The 21,375-nt window shown below is 35.0% G+C and overlaps 1 non-coding gene across 1 annotated transcript; it reads right to left on the bottom strand.

Moving 5' to 3' along the window:
* Window positions 1-3,353: 3,353 nt before the first annotated feature.
* Window positions 3,354-3,460, bottom strand: LOC121210695 (small nucleolar RNA R71). The gene has a single exon (XR_005905809.1). It is a non-coding gene; the product is annotated as a small nucleolar RNA R71 (small nucleolar RNA).
* Between the last annotated feature and the right edge of the window lie 17,915 nt (window positions 3,461-21,375).

Below are 21,375 nucleotides of genomic sequence, written 5' to 3'. Positions count from 1 at the left end.
TTGATTGGTTTATGAAATCTTGGTAATTATGATGCCTATTTAGCATGTGTTAATGTAGCAATGGTTTGATGCGTTCCAATGACCAGTGTGGTATGTGATGGATTAGTTCAATATGGTCAAGATAGGGTATATTTTGAAATGGTATTGGACATGTTGTGTCTGGTTAAATTGTGGTAATATTTATATGTTTAGGAAGGATTTTAATGAATGCATTTGAGGTGCCTTCTTTGGCATATTGGTTGGATGGATTTTGGTTTATTGAATTGGTCATTTCATACATGTTTTGGTAAGGTTTTGAAACTTTGAGGTTGTGCACAAAATGCTTTTAGGTACATGTTTGAGTTGATTATGGAAATAGCTTGATTTTGGCCAATTTCATGTCCACATGGCTGATTGACTGTTTAACATCACAGCAACAATGTGCAATCGTACATTGTTGATGCAGGTATAGTAGATATATGTGAATCTATTGGATATTGATCCCACAGGGATGGGAGTCTGTTGTCTATTAATGTCAGTGCAATAATTAGATATAAACATGATAAATTGTGGGGATAGCTGATGATGCAATAACTTGAAAACAATAAAATAAAATATGATAATGATAAACTGGGATCTCCAACATGAATCTTCAATAGAATACAGCTGCTCACAAGGTATAATAGGATAGGTGATTGTCGAGGCAATAAAATTCAATGTATTCTTACCAAGTGTCACTCTTCTATTTAATCTGAGACTTAAACATGCACATTAACCCCACCTTTCGATGATGGCAACATGGCACTATTAAGAACAAGTGGACTAAATTCTTCTAATCCTCACTCAACTTCCATTGTAATGCCTGTTGGCTCGAACTGTCATTGCACTTTCCAGTGTCAGTGACTACAATAACACTTCCCTGTTAAGAAACATTCAAACCCCAAGATTAAACAATAAAAGCACGATTGAATAAGATAACATTTAACCAAGAATTCATGTGTACTTCCATACAAACAGAAAACAGAGAGTAATCATCAGTGTTTAGAAAGAAATAAGAAAGAATTGAGTGGAGAATACTATTCCTAAACAACTCGACTGAATCTCTCTATTCCCACTTGTCTCGCACTTAAGTCTCCTTGTCAGAAGCTAGTCTGCATCTAGTTTTCACGTTGGCTCACCCGTGAGAGGCTTAAGCTACCATGGCCGTAAGCTTCAAGGTTGACTGATGAAGATGATGATCGAGAGAAAAAAAAAAGCCTCCCTTTTTGATAAACCGTAAATTATACATATTTTTACCCCATGTTTAATGCATTTTATGGATGATTTCTCATTAGAATTGGTGAATTCGATGCTCATAATGCTTTAATTTCATGTTTTATACTTAGGAGAGCATAAGAGAGCGAAAGGAACAAGAAACGGGCGAAAAACAGAGAAAATGGGCCAAAGTACAAAATCAACACGGCCTGGACCTCCTCACACGGGCAGACCACAGGGCCATGTCAATCTGGTAGAATTAAACCATGATTCACACGGGTATAGCACATGCCCATGCCAGTCTAACAGGCTCGAACACGGCCTGAAGTAATCGCACACAGGCGTGTCACACGGGTGTGTCCTTGCCGAGCAAAAATTAAGTCTAATTCAGAAAAGCCCACTTTTGAAGGCTTCTAGGCATTCCAAAGCCAATAAATACACCCTAGAGGAGGAAGAAAAAGAGACGGAGAATAAGGGGTAAGGAATTACTCCAAGGAAGCCGATTGATCCATCTCAGAAGCCAAATTCATCATCAAGGCTGAAGATCTCTCCTTAATTTTCGTTCAGGAGTTTTGGATTTTCTTTATGTTTTGTATTTGTTATTCTTCTAAGATGTTTTATTATTTAGTTATGAACTAAAACCCCTAAATACCTAAGGGGAATGAAACCTAAGACGAGTCTTGTTATTATTTTCTGAATCATATGATAAAAATTTAACTTGTTCTTAATTCTTCTTTTGATATCCCAGGACACTGATTCAAGACATGCTCTTATTCAGAGGAGAAATAAACCCTGTCTAAGAGTACTTTTGTCATAATTAAGTGGAGTTGATTACGCGCCTAGAAATAGGGTGACAAGATTTTGCCGGATTAGGGTGAAACCTAATAAGGGGATCCATAGATTGAGTTAATGCAACCCTAGAGTGTTAATTAGAGAAAAGTCTTGGTTATAAAAGTCTCGGTTGTTCAATCTAGGGATTATACATTATTAGTCTTGAATAGGGATAATAACATAACTTAAGGATCTCTACGGAACAAGTTGAATGAATAAATCATCTGATTCGGAGCCAGAATAACAAGTAAAGTCTAGGTGGATTTTTCCTTAGGTATTGTCTTAAGTCAATTGATTTTTCCAAAAAGCAATTCCCCAATTCTTTTCTCTATGCGTTCTTAGTTTAGATAATTAGTTCATTAAAACAAAACCCCATTATTCTTAGGCTAGATAATAAAAAGACAGTCATTACTAGTAGTTTTAGTTCCTTTGGGTTCGACAATCCGGTCTTTCTAAAACTATACTACTGTTCGATAGGTACACTTGCCTAAATCACGATAATAGTTAGTTTCAAGAACGATTAATTATAAATTTTTAAAACCTATCATGAAACCTCGCGATCAAGTTTTATGCGCCGCTAACGGGGAAGTAAAATATTAGGAACACTAAATTTTTATTACTTTAGCCATTTATTTTTCTTGCAATTTAATTTAATTTAATTATTATTATTACTAATTAATTTACTTTTTCTTTCTCTTGACAGGTTTTTATAGTTTATGACTAGAGGAAACCAGTCGGGACCATTACTTTTTGACGAAGAAATCAATCACACAGTTCGTAGAAACCAAAAAGAAATAAGGTGAAGCTTAAGACACACAGAGAACGAGCAAGAAGACGATACTTAACCCCCAACCGAAGAGATGGCTGAAAACCAAGGCAATCAGCTACTTCCTGCAATTGCGGCTAATCAAAATCCTACTCCACGTACTATGTATGACTATGCTAAACCTTCTTTAACAGGAACTAAGTCAAGTATAGTTAGACTTGCTATTGTTGCGAATAATTTTGAACTGAAACCTAACACAATTAAGATGATACAGCAGTTTGTTTAGTTTGATGGTTTGCAGGATGAGGATCCCAACACTCACATGGCAAATTTTCTGGAGTTTTGTGACACTTTCAAAATTAATGGCATTTCTGATGATGCCATTCGCCTTCGGTTATTCCCTTTTTCACTGAGAAACAAAGCTAAACAATGGTTGAACTTATTACCACGAGGGTCTATCACTACTTGGGAACAAATGACTGAAAAATTTTTACTAAAATATTTTCCGCCGGCTAAAATGGCTAAGTTACGTAATGATATCTCTTCTTTTGTGCAGATGGAATTAGAAACATTTTACGATGCATGGGAGAGATACAAAGATCTATTGCGAAGGTGCCCTCACCATGGGTTACCACTATGGCTGCAAGTCCAAACATTTTACAATGGTGTGAATCCCTCGACAAGACAGATGATTGACGCAGCTACTGGAGGAACCATCAACAACAAAACACCTGAAGAGGCTTATGAATTCATTGAAGAAATGTCACTGAATAACTATCAGTGGCAAGTCATGAGGACTAAGACAATAAAAACAGTAGGCGTTTATAACATCGAATCAGTTACTATGTTGACAAATCAGGTAGAACTTCTCAATAAAAAGATTGATGGTTTACTTGGTTCTACATAGGTACATCCAGTAATGAGGAGTGACTCAAGTGGAGGAGGTGTCCATATAGAATATCAATCCTTCAATCCTACAACCGAAGAGGAACAAGTCAACTATATGGGTAACAATAAGTTTAGATCTCAAAATAACCCATACAGTAATACTTATAATGTAGGTTGGAGGAACCACCCAAATTTCTCCTGGGTGGTCAAGGGAATCAAAAGCTACAAAATCCTCAGGGTTTTCAACAGCCATCTTATCAACAAGAGAAGAAATTGGACCTTGAGGAGATGCTCTCTAAGTTCATCTCGGTGTGAGAAACCCGTTTCCAAAATATCGAGACTGCACTTAAGAATCAACAAGCATTGATCCAAGGGCTCAAAACTCAGATAAGCCAGCTATCCAAACTGATCTTCGAAAGACCACTAGGAAATTTACTTAGTAACACCAAATCAGGAGAGCATGTTAAAGCAGTTACACTAAGGAGTGGGAAAGTGTTAGCGGAATCTGAAAAGAAGTTAGCAAAAGAAGCCATGGAAAGCGAAAGAAGGGAAGAAAAACCCGGAAATAGTGACAAACTAGTGCCGGAGGAATATAAACCACCAGTTCCATATCCAGTAAAATTAAAAAGGATCGTATTGATGCACAATTCGGTAAGTTTCTTGAACTTTTTAAGCAATTACATATCAACTTACCTTTTGTTGAAGCCATCTCGCAAATGCCTACCTACGCAAAATTTTTGAAGGAGCTTCTAATAAATAAAAGGAAGTTCGAGGACCTATCTAGTGTAGAACTCAACGAGGAGTGCTCAGCCATACTCCAAAACAAGCTGCCAACCAAATTGAAAGATCCAGGAAGTTTTACTATCCCTTGGTTAATTGGTAGTCTGAATGTTGAAAAAGCACTTGCTGATTTAGGCGCTAGCATTAATTTGATGCCATATAAAATGTTCAAATAACTTGGTCTTGAGGAGCCTAAACCTACTAGGATGAGTATTCATTTAGCCGATAGATCTGTTAAATATCCTAGGGGTATTATAGAAGACGTACTCGTAAAAGTAGATAAATTTATATTCCCTATTGATTTTGTTGTGCTTAACATGATGAAGATGTGGAAGTACCCTTAATTTTAGGGCGCCCATTCATAGCCACTGCTAGAGCTTTAATCGACGTGGGAGACAGTAAACTAGTACTTAAAGTAGGTGACGAGGAGATTATCTTTAAAATTTACAATGGCATGAGATTCTCTAGGGAATAAGATGATTCTTGTTATTTCATTGACTCTATTGATCATATTACTCAAGACTCTTTTCAGGAAATTGTACAAGAGGAGACGACGGAACCATATCCAGCTCAAGGAAAGGAGACAAGTACGGAACCTAATGACCATTCATCAAGACAAGTAGAATATGAGGACATTAAGATAAATGATGAACTTAAGCAAAAACCCTCTATTGAGGGGCCTCCCAAACTGGAACTTAAACAATTACCAAACCACTTAGAATACGCACTCCTTGGAAATAATTCTACATTACCAGTTATTATTGCTTCTAATTTGAAACCTAAGGAGAAAGAGGAATTAATCCAAGTATTAAAAGAACATAAAAAGGCCATAGCTTGGAAAATTTCTGACATTAAAGGAATCAGCCCATCTTTTTGCACCCATAAAATTTTGATGGAAGATGAGTATAAACCGTGTGTGCAAGCTCAAAGACGTCTGAACCCCAACATGAAGGAAGTTGTAAAAGCCGAGGTAATTAAACTTCTAGATGCTGGAATTATTTATCCTATTTCTGACAGTTCTTGGGTAAGTCGAGTGCAAGTTGTCCCCAAGAAAGGAGGAATGACGGTTGTGACCAACGAGAAGAATGAATTAATCCCAACAAGAATAGTCACAGGGTGGAGAGTTTGCATAGACTACCAGAAACTAAATGATGCCACAAGAAAAGATCACTTCCCTTTGCTATTCATTGACCAAATGTTGGAAAGATTATCCGGACACATGTATTACTACTTTCTTGACGGACTCTCTACTTATCGTAAAATGCCTTTTGGATTATGTAATGCTCCTGCCACTTTTTAGCGCTGTATGACGGCCATGTTCGACGAACTCGTGGAAGATATCATGGACTTATTCATGGATGATTTTTTGGTATTCAGTAACTCTTTCCATCTCTGCCTTAAAATTTTAAAACGAGTTTTAATAAGATGTGAGGAAACAAACTTGTGCTTAACTAGGAGAAATGTCACTTCATGATTCAAGAAGGTATTGTATTAGGGCATAAAATTTCTAGTAAAGGGATTGAGGTGAATAAATCTAAAATAGAAACAATCGAAAAATTACCACCCCCTAGTTCGGTTAAGACTATTAGAAGCTTTTTAGGACATGCTTGTTTTTAGAGAAGATTTATTGAGGATTTTTCTAAAATAGCTAAGCCTTTGACTAAATTGCTAGAAAAAGATATACCTTTTAACTTCGATTAGGAATGTTTAGAAGCATTTAATACTTTAAAGGATAAATTAATTAATTCTCCAATCATAATTGCACCTGATTGGAACTTGCCATTTGAGCTAATGTGTGATGCGAGTGGCTTTGCAATAGGTGCAGTATTGGGACAGCAAAGAGACAAGCATTTTCAACCTATCTATTACGCCAGCAAAACCTTAACGGTTGCACAAGAAAACTATACTACTACGGAAAAAGAGTTTCTAGCTGTGGTTTTTGCATTTGATAAATTTCGATCATATCTCATATTGTCTAAAGTTATTGTTTACACTGACCATTCCGCCCTTCGCTACCTTTTAACTAAAACCGATGCAAAACCTCGACTCATTCGATGAATTCTCCTATTGCAGGAATTCGGCTTGGAGATTCAGGATAAGAAAGGAGCTGAAAATCTCGCAGCTGATCATCTGTCCAGGCTCGAGAAATCCAATACTAGAGAACTAGATGACATTGAAATAAATGATCCGTTCCCTGAAGAACAATTTTTCGCTATATCTAACTTCGAGGTACCTTGGTTTGTAGACATCGCGAATTTTTAAGCAACTAACATTATCCCAAAAGGGTTAACACACCAAAAAAAGAAGCGATTCTTTAATAATGTGAAAAACTACTTTTGGGAAAACCCATTTATGTTTCGCAGATGTGCAGATCAAGTCATCAGAAGATGTGTTACAGGATCAGAAACATAAAAAATATTGGAACATTGCCACTCAGGGCCATCCAAAGGACAATATAGTGGAACTAAGACAGCACATAAAATACTTGAATCAGGTTTTTATTGGCCTTCGTTATTCAAAGACGCTATCAGGTATGTTACTTCATGTGACAAATGCCAATGGACAGGTAACGTATCTAAATGTGATGAAATGCCTCAAAACTTTGTGCTTTCATGTGAAATATTTGACGTTTGGGGTATCGATTTCATGGGCCCATTCCCCAATTCATTTGGGAATAAATACATCTTAGTAGCAGTTGACTACGTGTCCAAATGGGTAGAAGCCCATGCTCTACCTACTAATGATGCTAGAGTGGTAGTACGTTTCCTTAAAAAACTCTTCTCGAGATTTGGAACACCTAGAGAAATTATTAGTGACAGGGGCGCTCATTTTTGTAATTCCCAATTTGAAAAAACCCTTAATAAATACGGAGTTCATCATAGAACAGCCACCCCATACCATCCTCAAACTAATGTACAAGTTGAAGTAGCAAACTGAGAACTCAAATGGATCCTTGAAAAAACAGTAGAATCAAATAGAAAAGACTGGTCAACGAAAGTAGACAATGCCTTATGGGCTTACAGAACTACTTTTAAGACTTCCATAGGGACATCACCTTACAGACTTGCTAATGGAAAAAGTTGTCATCTACCATTCAAACTAGAGTATAAAGCTTTTTGGGCTATTAAATTTCTAAACCTTGATCCCGAACTTGCAGGGAAAAATAGGCTGATGCAGCTGAATGAGTTTGATGAATAGCGAGCCAATGCATACGAAAATTCACGCCTATACAAGGAAGCAACAAAGTGGTGCCATGACGTTCGTTTAAAGCAACAAAAGTAATTTGAAATTGGAGATCTCGTCTAACTATACAACGTAAGACTCAAATTGTTTCCCGGAAAACTAAAATCACGATGGTCAGGACCCTTCGTAATTCAATTTGTTCTTCCATATGGCACAATAGAGGTAAGTCACCCATCATACGGTACTTTCAAAGTAAATGACACCGTCTCAAACTTTATAATGGTGAGAATTTTAAAGTCAATGGAGAGGAGCTACGACTCCACAAACTGCCCTGAATAAACCAACAAGGTAACAGTCGAGCTTAGACTATAAACAAGCGCTTCTTGGGAGGCAACCCAAATACTAACGATTTTAAATTATTTACATTTCAAGTTTTAAACATTTAGGTCACTAACAGAGTACTTAAAGCAAAGGTTCCCAACTCCACACGGCCTGGAATACGGCGTGCTTAAGGCCGTGTGACCAACACGGATGGAAACACAACCGTGCGATATGGCTGTGTAGAAACAGGGTAAAAGATTTCCCCAAACACAAGCTGCGATAAAACGCCACGGCCGTACGACATGGCCGTGGTCGACTCTTCCAAATAAACACGGGTGTGCGACACGCCCGTGTCTAGCACCCGTGGACAACACTATCAAAATAACACGAGCGTGTACAGAGCTACACGACCGTGGGAGAAGCGAATCACATCACACACGGTCGTGTAACATGATCATATAACCACATGGCCTATACACATGGGCGTGCCAGAAGGCCATGTGACGACCCCTTAATTTGCGACGAACACGGTCGAGCCACGACCCACACAAGGGTGTACACCGGCCGTGCCATTTGAGAAATTAGAATAATTCTTTTATTTCAGTTTTCTTTCATTAAGTTATTTAAGATTCATTTGTTTTCCTTTTAAACACGGCTTATCTTTGTGACTACTACCAAGATTATTCCCCTCACTCTCTTTTTATCATTCAGAATCATGCTTGACATCCAGATTAATTCCCAATACTCGGTCTCGCCAATCCAAGAATATCATCCATTCATTATACAAGAAGTTTCACTTCTCTCCCTATCTTATTTTTATACTCTAATATCTATCATTGTATATTGAGGGCAATGTACATCTTAAGTGTGGGGGGCATTCATTCATTATTAGAAAAATCCCTGAATAATCATCTTGTTCTCTTAAAAAACTCTCATATCATATTTAGGATAAATTTTAATTGATTTATGATTTTGATTGATATATCTTGAATTAAAACATAGGCATTTATGCATTGATTGTTTAAACTTTAAGACATTAAAGAATCAAGCATGATAAGTTGATTTTTAAGAATTTAAAATTATAGGTTGTTTCCCCAAGTCTAGGTATTACTTTGAATTGGAATTCATGAGTCTAAACATCAAAAATCCATAATTTTTGTGAGATTTTTGAGCATTTTGAGCATCTATTAATTCTTTCATGCTCACTTTTATTATTGCTTTGAGTGCGTCAGTATTGAACTGTTATTCTAGAACTTGCTTGATTATGCATGTCGAGAGCACACCATTTGATTTGATATGTCAAAATGATTAAGGAACTTAGGATTAACCCACTCATGCCATGAAAAGCCTACCTCCACGATTAACCCCTAGTAAACCCCCTTGAGCCTAACAAGCCATTTCTTGTATTACCCTTAATATTAACCTTTAACTCATTATTGTTGAAATCCTTTAAATTAATCCCTATTTTTTTGTTGAGATTTGAGTTGAATGGATTGCCTAGCTATGTTTTGTTGTTGATAGTTAGTCTATATTATTTTAACTTGTTCTTAAAAAAAAGAAAAAAAAACAAAACTATGTATACATACCTGTAATTTCATATTATGAGAAGAAGCACTGTTGTACGCAAGTAAAGATTAACTCTTTTTCTAGTTAGGTAATTTTTCAATTAAATCTCGATTCTAACCATTTCTTTCAACTTGTGACCACACCCCCTAACCAAGCCTCGTTACAACCCTTTAAAGATCTTTTGATTGATATATCATATTAAATTATAGTGGTGGAGATTTTATTTTCATGCAAGCCTATGGTAATGACATTTTATTATTGACTATTGAGTGCTTCATTTATTGTCCTTAAACACCTCGAGTGATTTGAGTGAATCTTTAGTGAGGATGTGAAACTCTGTGATATTATGAATCAAAGGTAATTATTTAGATGCGGAGAAACACTTACATTTGCATGATTAAATACTAACTTGGAATGTTTGAAACTTTTATGTTCTTCTTAGTTGAATTCTCAATGTATGATTACGTATGGATTATTCTGAGATATTATCGATAGGAATTGTAAGTTGAGAAGAATTTATTTTGATTATGAGTTGAGAATTTTGCTTGAGGACAAGCAAAAGCTTAAGTGTGGGGGTATTTGATAAACCGTAAATTATACATATTTTTACCCCATGTTTAATGCATTTTATGGATGATTTCTCATTAGAATTGGTGAATTTAATGCTCCTAATGCTTTAATTTCATGTTTTATACTTAGGATAGCATAGGAGAGTGAAAGGAACGAGAAATGGGCCAAAAACAGAGAAAATGGGCCAAAGTACAAAATCAACACGGCCTGGACCTCCTCACACTGACAGACCACACGGCCGTGTCAATCTGGTAGAATTAAACCACGATTCACACGGGTATAGCACACGCCCATGTCATTCTAACAGGCTCGAACACGGCCTGAAGTAATCGCACATGGGCGTGTCACACGGGCGTGTCCTTGCCGAGCCCAAATTAAGTCCAATTCGGAAAAGGCCACTTTTGAGGGCTTCTAAGCATTCCAAAGCCTATAAATACACCCTAGAGGAGGAAGAAAATGAGACAAAGAATAGGGGGTAAGGAACTACTCCAAGGAAGCCGATTGATCCATCTCAGAAGCCAGATTCATCATCAAGGCTAAAGATCTCTTCTTAATTTCCCTTCAGGAGTTTTGGATTTTCTTTTTGTTTCGTATTCGTTATTCTTCTGAGATGTTTTCTTATTTAGTTATGAACTAAAACCCCTAAATACCTAAGGGGAATGAAACCTAAGATGAGTCTTATTATTATTTTCTGAATTGTATGATAAATATTTAACTTGTTCTTAATTATGTGTTCTTAATTCTTGTTTTGATATCCCAGGATAATGATTCAAGACATGCTCTTATTCAAAGGAGGAATAGACCCTGTCTAAGAGTACTTTTGTCATAATTAAGCAGAGTTGATTACGCGCCTAGAAATAGGGTGACAAGATTTTGCCGAATTAGGGTGAAACCTAATAAGGGGATCTAGAGATCGAGTTAATGCAACCCTAGAGTGTTAATTAGAGAAAAGTCTCGGTTATTCAATCTAGGGATTAGACGTTATTAGTCTTGAATAGGGATAATAACATAACTTAGGGATCTTTACAGAACAAGTTGAATGAATAAATCGTCAGATTCGGAGCCAGAATAACAAGTAAAGTCTAGGTGGATTTTTCCTTAGGTATTGTCTTAAGTCAATCAATTTTTCTTAAAAGCAATTCCCCAATTCTTTCCTCTGTGTATTCTTAGTTTAGATAATTAGTTAATTAAAACAAAACCCCATTATTCTTAGGCTAGATAATAAAAAGACAGTCATTACTAGTACTTTTAGTTCCTTTGGGTTCAACAATCCGGTCTTGCTAAAGCTATACTACTGTTCGATAGTTACACTTGCCTAAATCGTGATAATAGTTAGTTTCAAGAATGATTAATTATAAATTTTTCAAACCTATCACGAAACCTCGCTATCACTTTTCTTCTCACGTCAACTTTTTATTTCCTCCTCCAACAGTACAGGTGTCATTTCCTCAGAATTATTCTATCCTTGTATGTATAGGTCGGTTATACCAAACTGGACAGCTCACGTAATTTTAGTTCTTATCTGGATAGCTATCAACTACATGACAATTCTGGATGCAATCTGGAATTAACTCATGCAGCGACATTAATACAAAAAGGTAGAAAAATTAATGATAAAATAGGCTAGGATTCACTGAGCTATAAAATGCAATTTACTAAACTTAAAATGCTAAAATATATGCTAAGGATAACTAAATGGGAACAATTTAACCGATAAGTAATGAGGAACCGTATTCATCGTCGAACTGAGGTTAAAGGTGGTACTAAACAAATCAGAACATTTTACTTACATTTCATATACATTATCCACAGTCATAAACAAACATTACCATAGAGTCCCTTATATAGGTCGTCGAGACCTAAAGCGTGCATTAGAAAGGGGTAGGGACTAAACTGAGCTCATACAAATTTTTTTCAAAACATAAACATTTTTCAAAGTTGTATAGGTCACACGCCCGTGTGAACAGGCTATGTGCCTTACGCGGTTTTGACACACTCGTGTGTCTAGCTCGTGGTCAAAACTGACTTGGCCACATGGCCTAGCACACACCTGTGTGTGCGACCGTGTCGTCTGCCCAGGCTCATTTTAAAATGCCCTCGAGCAACATGACAGAGACACATGCTCGTGTCTATGCTCGTGTGGAAAAGTCCTCCCTACAAGCATCAAAATCACAACATTTTATACCAAATTCTCAACCATTTCACAACCAAATCATACACCATTCATGCCATTACATTATCAACAAGTTCCATTCTCAATTCACCAGCCAAATCATACTAAGTCTAAACCAAAATCATACCAAAGCATAATTTTCAATATTTAAATTTACATCATTCAATTTCATGATTCAATTTCATGACCAAAACTTATCACTTTCTCAAATAAACATATACAAATTTATACCAAAATGACCAATTTCTATAGCCATTCAAAACACATCATATTGTTCATATTACATCACATATTTCATACCAAGAAGTCATTCATATACACAACCATAATCAAGCTAAATCACGTGGCTAGATATATCCATCACAAAACATAATCAAAGTACTTCTAGCCTATACATGCCATACTCCAATATTTACACTTTCTAAATGTACCAAAATAGAGTTTGATAGTATGATGATGATCCTTGACGATCCCCTAGCTCTATATAGCTACGACATCTATAAAAGAATGCAAACACACAAAAATAAGCTTTCAAAAGCTTAGTAAGCCATATACAAATAAACTTGACAAATAACATCAATTCATTCATATAATTTAAGGTAAAATACATTCACATAGCCATATATCTCTTATAATTCATTTGAACATGATTCACATATACATAACTCATTCTCATAGCAACTCATACTTATATCATATATTCACCAAGGTACATATACTTACCTTTCATTTTTCAAACATAGTATACAATTCAAACATACCTGAGTTGGATACAAATTCACATAGTCATCTATATTCTCAAAATGCCCGTTGAACCGTTCGGAATCATAAGAATACGCGGATAGCTCGAAAAGCTCATACAATGCCAACGTCCCAGACGTGGTCTTACACGTAAATCATAAGTTGGTGCCGCTGTCTCAGATGTGGTCTTAAATGATAACACATATCGGATCCGATGTCATGACATATGTATCCTAACTATTCTTAAGGTTCATACGGGACTTTTCGGATGTCAGAACTTTATTGATACTTTCTCGGATGTCTCATTTTTCTCAACTCATGTATTCATTCATCACAGTTCAATAGCATATATTGATAATAATTCAATTCAAAACACATTTACTTGTATATAGACTTACCTTATACAGATTCAGATAGACGGAATCGGCTACTTGACGACTTTCGACTTTCCCCGATCTAATTTTGTTTTCTTTAGTTCTTGATCTTAAATCAAGCTTACATCATGGCCGAATATTCAAAGCTTTAAAACCCGTGTTTTTCTTTCTTTTAATCGGTTAGGAAAGATGAACTAATGACCATATTTTGTTTTTTTTATTTAATATATGATTAATATGCCAATTACCAAAATACCCTTTAATAAACCATTATAAAATCACATATAATAAGGCCGTTAATGTCCATTAACCATGTAAATGGCATACTAACCACATAAGGACCTCTCATTTACAAAGACATAACAAATAGGCATACTTAGCATATAGCAAACAACTTTTACATTTTACGTGATTAGGTCCTTTTTACAAATTTAGCACACAAATGATCGAATTTTCATACAAAACTTTCACACATGTCAATTCACATATTTTAAACATAGCAAATAATATTTAAATATGTTTCTAACTCAGATTTGTGGTCCCAAAATCACTATTCTGACTAGGGTCTAAACCCGACTATTACAGAAAACCCATGTTCTTTCTAGTGCTATCACAACCCGAAACTTGATTTTTTACTTGTCCTCAAGTAAAATAGAAACTAGCAAGGCTAAAAAAATTTTACTAAGGCAAATGATCATTCTACCAACTTGAACCCTCTAAATTCCCAATGAAGGAATCACATTCAGATGAAAGAATATTGCATCAACAATTCATAAGCATGAATGAATAAGGTTGCAACTTCATCAGTGTTAACATCATGACTCAAACCCTAAGTTCTATCTACCAATACAACATTTATTGTACAATACTAAGTATTTATATGCTATATATATACTTTTTTTGTAATAAGGGATATTATTGCATTATTGTACCCTTGTTACTGAGAAGAAACAATAGAGTGCAAAAAACCCCCAAGGAGTACGTAATTGCGTCGACACGCACTTATGTAGCGACAACCTTTGGCTAGATTTATTTTTCTAAATCTAGTATTGTAGTGTTCCCTCTTTAACATTCCATACTACACCCACTTTGGAGTGTCTCTACTTTATAACTCTCTATATATAAGTAGCTATAAAAAGCATATTCATTCAAGATTTAAGGAATGATAGTAGTCATCCATTACTAATGCAACCTAATCCATTCATCAAAAAATTGAAGTCCAACCTTCTGTCAATTTTTTCCAACTCCTTCTTTGATAATTCACATGATTCAAGAATTAAGCATCGAATGTAACAAAATTTTTTTAATAGTTTTCCTTAACTATAATTAAACCTTGCATGCTTCAATACCATTTTTTTTTTAAATATAGGTGCATTTTCAAGCCCCATGTGCATTCCCCAAACTTAAAGTTTGCATTGTCCCTAATGCACTAAAATGAAAATGTAATGACAATAAAAATGCAATGACAATGTATATTTATCAAAATAAAACTTACAGCTACATGTAATGCATGAATACTACAACTAAAGCTTAAAAGAAACTAACTCAGTTATCCTCAGCCATCGATGTGGTTGCACGAAGTTTCCTCCTCCTCCTTTCATTTTTTTATCCTTGAAGTGCTTCCTATTCATTTCTTTGGGCTTTGTACAGTCCTCGGGTTGCTCCTCAGTTTCCAACTCTGCCCCGACATTATCGGTTCCTTCCTGTGTAGGAGAGGCCACCTAGAGTGGTCCAGTGTAGACCACTATTGCCAATGAATTGTATTGCTTCTTACTGGTTACCTCAGTAGCTTCTACCGGTCTCACTCCAGTTCGCTCCAACTTATCAATATTTGTACCCACAAACTCGGGTGTGGTGACAATGTTCACAATAGAATCTTCTTCTCTTTCTTTGTCATTTTCAGCAACTTTTTCTCCTTCAGCAACAACTTCCTATTTTGCAGCAACAACTTCCTTCTCAACAATAGTATCCTCTTGATAAGCAAAAATACTATCCTCGAACAAGCTACCAATCTTTTGTAGGCATTCTTTAATGTACTTGGACTCCTCTTCTTTCTCATTATTAGAGACCCACACAATGGGTGAGGATGCCACCGATATGTCTCAATCTTCTAAGCCGTCATCTGCAGAAAAGAGGTCATAATTCCGAATGATTGGTGGAAACTCTTGGAATTCCAGTAGTGGGGATGGGCTTAGTTGGCCTAATGTGGCTACAATAAAATTGTTTCAGCCTGTGGTATAAGCATAAAACAAATTCTGGTATTTCTTCATATCATTTACTGTAGCGACAAGCCTGATCTACCTATTGTTGATGGAGTTGACCATTTTTTTTACATAATTTAGTTTGTGCCATAATGATGTCTCTGTATTCAGGTTTGTTCCTTTGTTGTTGGCTTTGGTTTTGCCCTTCCTTGTCTTGGTGTTTTTTGCCTCCTTCAATATCGACATGTCCTGTAACGCGTTGGTTTGTGCAAGTGTACACAGTCGTTATAAAGTAATAAGTATGTATCGAGTTAAATATCGAGTTATCGTCTCCACAGGGATTGTATTTGTGTTAAATCACTTGATTGTAAAATTACCCTAAACAATTTGGTAAATAAAAACGCAATATGGTTGAGAAGTGATGATTAAAATATATTAAACTAAATGCAATGATCCCTAATGCAAATTATCCTAAGTATGCAAACTATATGAATGAAATAGATTTTAGCAAAGTTAAACACAATTAACAACAATTATAATATAAATAAACTAGGAAAATTACTTTAATTAAACTCAATTTATTAACAACATGCTTAATAACATTTGGAAAAACATTTCATGGCAACTTGATCTTTCATGAGTTTGGAAACCACATTAGGTCCTTTTGAAATCCTTTACTTCGTAAATATGCATAGGGTTTCTTAGCATTCGTGTGAGGTAACAGGGACCTACTAGGTTTGAAATAGTTTAATCACAGAAATCTAAAAACTATGCAGATAATAGAGCTTGGTTAGAGTTATTATCCAACCTGCAATTTAATCGGGTTAATATCTAAATTGAGCATGCACATTTCAATTATGTATCCACTAGCCATCGTCTGGTTAGGATCGATCAACTAATTCAGGTGCATTTCAATCACGTATGAACAAAATACAGACTTGATTTTAATTGAAAACATGATCAATTGAGGCACAAACATTATAAGCATGAATCAAATAAATATTATTTAATCAAACCAATCATACTAGCTTAAATAAAATTAAGCTAACATTGTTGTAAACAAGAAAAAAGAGCACATAGTAAACATTCTTAGATTAACTACTAAAGATTAAACCCAAATTAGAGTGGCTGTCACCCAAGACTCTGACCAATGAGGCTCTTTCACTCATTCGCTTTGCTTCTTTGCTGATGGCTCTCCAAGGTGGCCAACCAAGGGCTCTTTAAGAGGCTTAATTGCTAAAATCTCTATGAATAGATGATGCTAGGCATGGGGAATGGAAAATGCTAAAGAGAATTGAAAGAGAAGCAAGAATGATGTGGGATAAGGGATCAAATGAGGTGTTATTTATCGGTGAAGAGAGAAGGGTAGTTTGCTAAAAATAAAGAGGTTTAGTCTCTTCAAGCTTTTCCAATGAGTGGTCGACCATGCTTAGTCGATTTTAAGTTGAATTTTGCTTTATTTTTAAGCAATTTAGATGCCATAACAACTCAGGATTGAGACTCGATCAAATGTAAATCTTCAGGAAAATCTCTAATTTCTTCAACATTGCAAGGACCTTATGTAATTAAACCAAAAAGTGGTTTATGTGGAAAACTATGTGTAGTCGAAATTGGTGTGCCTTGGTGTAAACTAAAAAATATATAGGATTTTTCCTATATAATTCGTCACCTTTTTACTTAAATTTGTTGTTAAAACCAAGAAATTGCTTAATAAATTAATGAATTATATGAAAATATGAAATTAGGACATAGAAATTATTACAATGTTATTTTATGCTTTATTATATAGTTTTCATCCAGAAAATGGCTTCTTTTATATTAATTTGAGCATATTATATTTTCAAGCTATAATGTGGGCCATGCATGATTAAATTAAATAATAAAATATAAATTTATATTTCATAATTTATTTTAATATGTTTCATTAATAAATTGGGTTTTAGTTAATTAAGTAAATTGATTAATTAAAATGGTTAAATTACATTCTTTGGTCCTCTAAATTATCTACTATTTTTTGACAGGTCTGAGAGCTTTATGTTGATTACAAAACCATCCAAATGGAGGACTAAGTCAACCAAAAATTCGGTTGCATTGGATGTTCATAAATCAAATTTTGGTTTAATTGCACAAGGACCTTGAAGAGTTGAAGAAATCAGAGATTTATCCAGACATTTTTAATTGACTGAGTCTTGATCCTAATGATGTTGTGGCATTTAAATCAAGCAAAAATCAGCCACACTTCCACAAATCATGGCCGACCACCCTTGGAGGAATTCTCAAAAGATGGACACTCCTATTTTTAGCAAACTAGCTCCCTTGCCTCACCTATAAATAAAACCCCATTTTCACTTTTCTAATCATCCCTCACTCATTCATCATTCTCTCCTCTCTCAACTTTCTTAGCCCTCACGCCTATCATCATATTTGCATAAATATTTTTAGCAAGTTAGCCTCTTAAATAGCCTTTGGTTGGCCACCTTGGAGAGCCATCAACAAAGGAGAGAAGTGAAGAAACGAAGCAGCCCTCGTCAATCAGAGTTTTGGGTGACAACCACTTTAATTTGGGTTTAATCTTTCTTTTCTTTAACTTAATTCAAGAATGTTTGCTATGTGTTTACTGTTCTTGTTTACAACAATGATAACTTAATTTTATTTAAGCTAGAATGATTATTTTGATTGAATAATATTTATTTGATTCATGCTTATAGTATTTGTGCCTCAGTCGATCATGTTCTCAATTAAAATTAAGTCTGTATTTCGTTCATACATTGTAACATCTTGAAATAGGGCCTAGTCGGAATACTAGTTTTGGGAGCACAAATCTGACGTTAAAATATTTGTTTTATGACTATTATGAGTTCTAGGATATGAAAATAAACATGTGTTAAAGTTTCATGAAGAAATTTTAAGTATAAGGTGTTCATTTGGAAATTAGGGACCAAATTGAATAAATTTCAAAACTTGGGTTCTAGAAGCAAATTGCATGAAATTTTTTTGAATTATAAATTAGAAGTTCTTAAATAGAAATTTGTCCAATTTATAAGTTTTTGGACAAAAATGGGCATGCATAGAAAAATTTGGAAGTTTTGTAAGGGTGGCATTTTGGTCATTTGGTATTAAACTTAATAAATAAGAGAAAAAGAAAGCTAAAATCAGCCATCTTCTTCCCCATAGCTACCAAAATTCCTAGAGCTCCATAAGCTAGGGTTTTTAACATTTCAAGGTCAGTAGTAAGTGCTCCCTAGCCCTGTTTTTAATGTTCTTTGTAATTTTGAGATCCTCGTAAAATGCTCTATCCATTTCTACCCATATCTCAAGCTAGGGTTTAGGTTTGGAAATTTACCCATGCATGAGATGCTTGTGTTTTGATGATTTATGGAGGAATATGGGAGTTTAAAGGATGATAAACAACTTTTACTAGGTGGGTTTTCATGGAAATGGCTTAAAGAACCATTTTGTAAAAAGGTATAAAATATGTGGTAGATGTAACACCCCTAACCCATAACCATCGTCGAAATAGGTTAAGAGGCATTACCAGACTTGTAACTTAATTCAGAACAATCATGTATCAAATACCATCTCATTTTAATAATATAAGTCATTCTTATTCAATATGAATTTAAAACGAGCATACAAAGTCTAAATCATGCTTTCAGGACGAAATCGATAACTTATGAAAGTTTTAGAACTTAGAAAAATTTTCAACTTTTCAAAGGTCACACGCCTGTGTGAACAGGCTGTGTGCCTCACATGGCATTAGACACGCCCGTGTGGCTAGGCCGTTTCAAAACTGGTGGGTATTCTAACTTTAATTCGTAGGGTACACTAGGGGACACATAACCGTGTAACGTGACCGTGTGTCACACACGGCAGAGACACACGCCTGTGTCTCTGCCCGTGTGGACAAAAATAGGCCATTTGAATAGCCAACTTGCCACCCCAATTGGGTCAAACCTACAAGCACCAAATTAACCATATTTGCACAACATTTATAACTAATTCACAACCAAAATATAAGCCATTCATGACATATCATTGCCAACCACATTCCCAACTCAATTCATCAACCAAATCATACCAAGACATATGTTTCAATACATCATTCAATCTCATGCTAAAAACTTACCAAAACTTATCAACATTGACCATTTCTATTGGTCATTCAAAACATACCATATAATTGATAATGCCTCACATATCATATAACATTTCCAACCATAAGTCTAAACACAAGCTAGCCATATCACATGGCATGGTATAAACATTACAGGACATAATCCAAACACTTTTAGCCTATACATGCCATACTTCAATATGTACATTTTCAAAAGTACCAAAACAAAGTTCGATAGTGTGGTGATGATCCTTGAAGATCCTCAAGCTCACAGTAGCTTCGATATCTATAAAATAAGGAAAACACACATAAAGTAAGCTTTCAAAAGCTTAGTAAGCTCGTACTAAATATAACCAACATTTTATATAATACAAAACATCATAATCTAATAGACACTTACTAGTTCTCAAATCATTTATCAATTCTATTCCATCACAAATTAATATGTTCATACCAACTTATCAAGCTTTATACACACAGTATCATCTACCACATAGATTTCGTACATACCTAAACTTTCCCGTATTTATTCATTTTCATTCTTACCTTCCATTCGAATACATGAACTCTTTCTGAAGTCTTTCCACCCTTTAAGAATTTGCACACTTAGTGCTTTAATGATTAGCTGAAGCTGAAATGATCCCGCACACTTAATGCCATCTCAAATAACCAAAGCTACCTCAGTATCACACACTTAGTGCCTCATATAGCCAAAGCTATTCCATTTTGCGCACTTAGTGCTGTTTATAATCGCAACTATTTCAAATCGCACACTTAGTGCCGAATTCCTTCCATTTATCAACTTACACAAACTATAGTAAAACATCTATATCATTCATGCATCTTCAAATCATTAAAAGATCACTATAATATCATTTATTCCGTACAAACTTACGTCGTACTTGGAATTGTCGATCTCAATCGTCTACTCGATTATCTTCAACTTTCCTCGGTCTAAATCTGAATTCCTCTTTTCTTGATCTATATGTATTCAAAATTAACCCTTTTATTCACCAAGTAATTCAATTCAATCCACAAACATACATTTAGGGAATTTTGAAAACTAGCCCTCATATTTTCACATTTTGACACTTTAGTCCCTAATTCACAAAATCATAAAATACACATAATTTGCACATACTTATGCTTGGCCGAATTCTCCTAGTATTCATACTAGTCCACATATTTCATTTATTTCACATTTTAGTCCTTCAATTTACAAATTTCGCAATTTAGCCCATTTTACTCAAAATCACCAAAAATTCAAAGACAAAAATTTATCAAGCCAATATATATATTTTATTTCTCAACAACTAACATCACAAAACTCACAATTTCATCAATGGCATATTTCAAAATCATAATCAAGTTCAGAAATTGAGGCATGAGCTTAGTAAAACACAAAGCAACTATCACAAAAACATAGAAATTATCAAAAATCGAACAAAATCCATACCTTAATTAAGGAAATCAATGGCCGAATGAAATGAAGCTTAAAATGCTTTCTTATCTTTTATTTTCGATAGAAAAAGATGAATAAAATGGCCACATTTTGATTTGTTTTGATTAATATTAACCTATTAATCAATTTTCCATTTTGCCCTTATTTTATAACATAATTAAACCATTACCAA

The sequence above is a fragment of the Gossypium hirsutum genome, chromosome A11 (assembly GCF_007990345.1).
Source record: "Gossypium hirsutum isolate 1008001.06 chromosome A11, Gossypium_hirsutum_v2.1, whole genome shotgun sequence".
NCBI lineage: Eukaryota > Viridiplantae > Streptophyta > Magnoliopsida > Malvales > Malvaceae > Gossypium > Gossypium hirsutum.
This window is presented reverse-complemented; position numbering and strand designations above follow the sequence as displayed.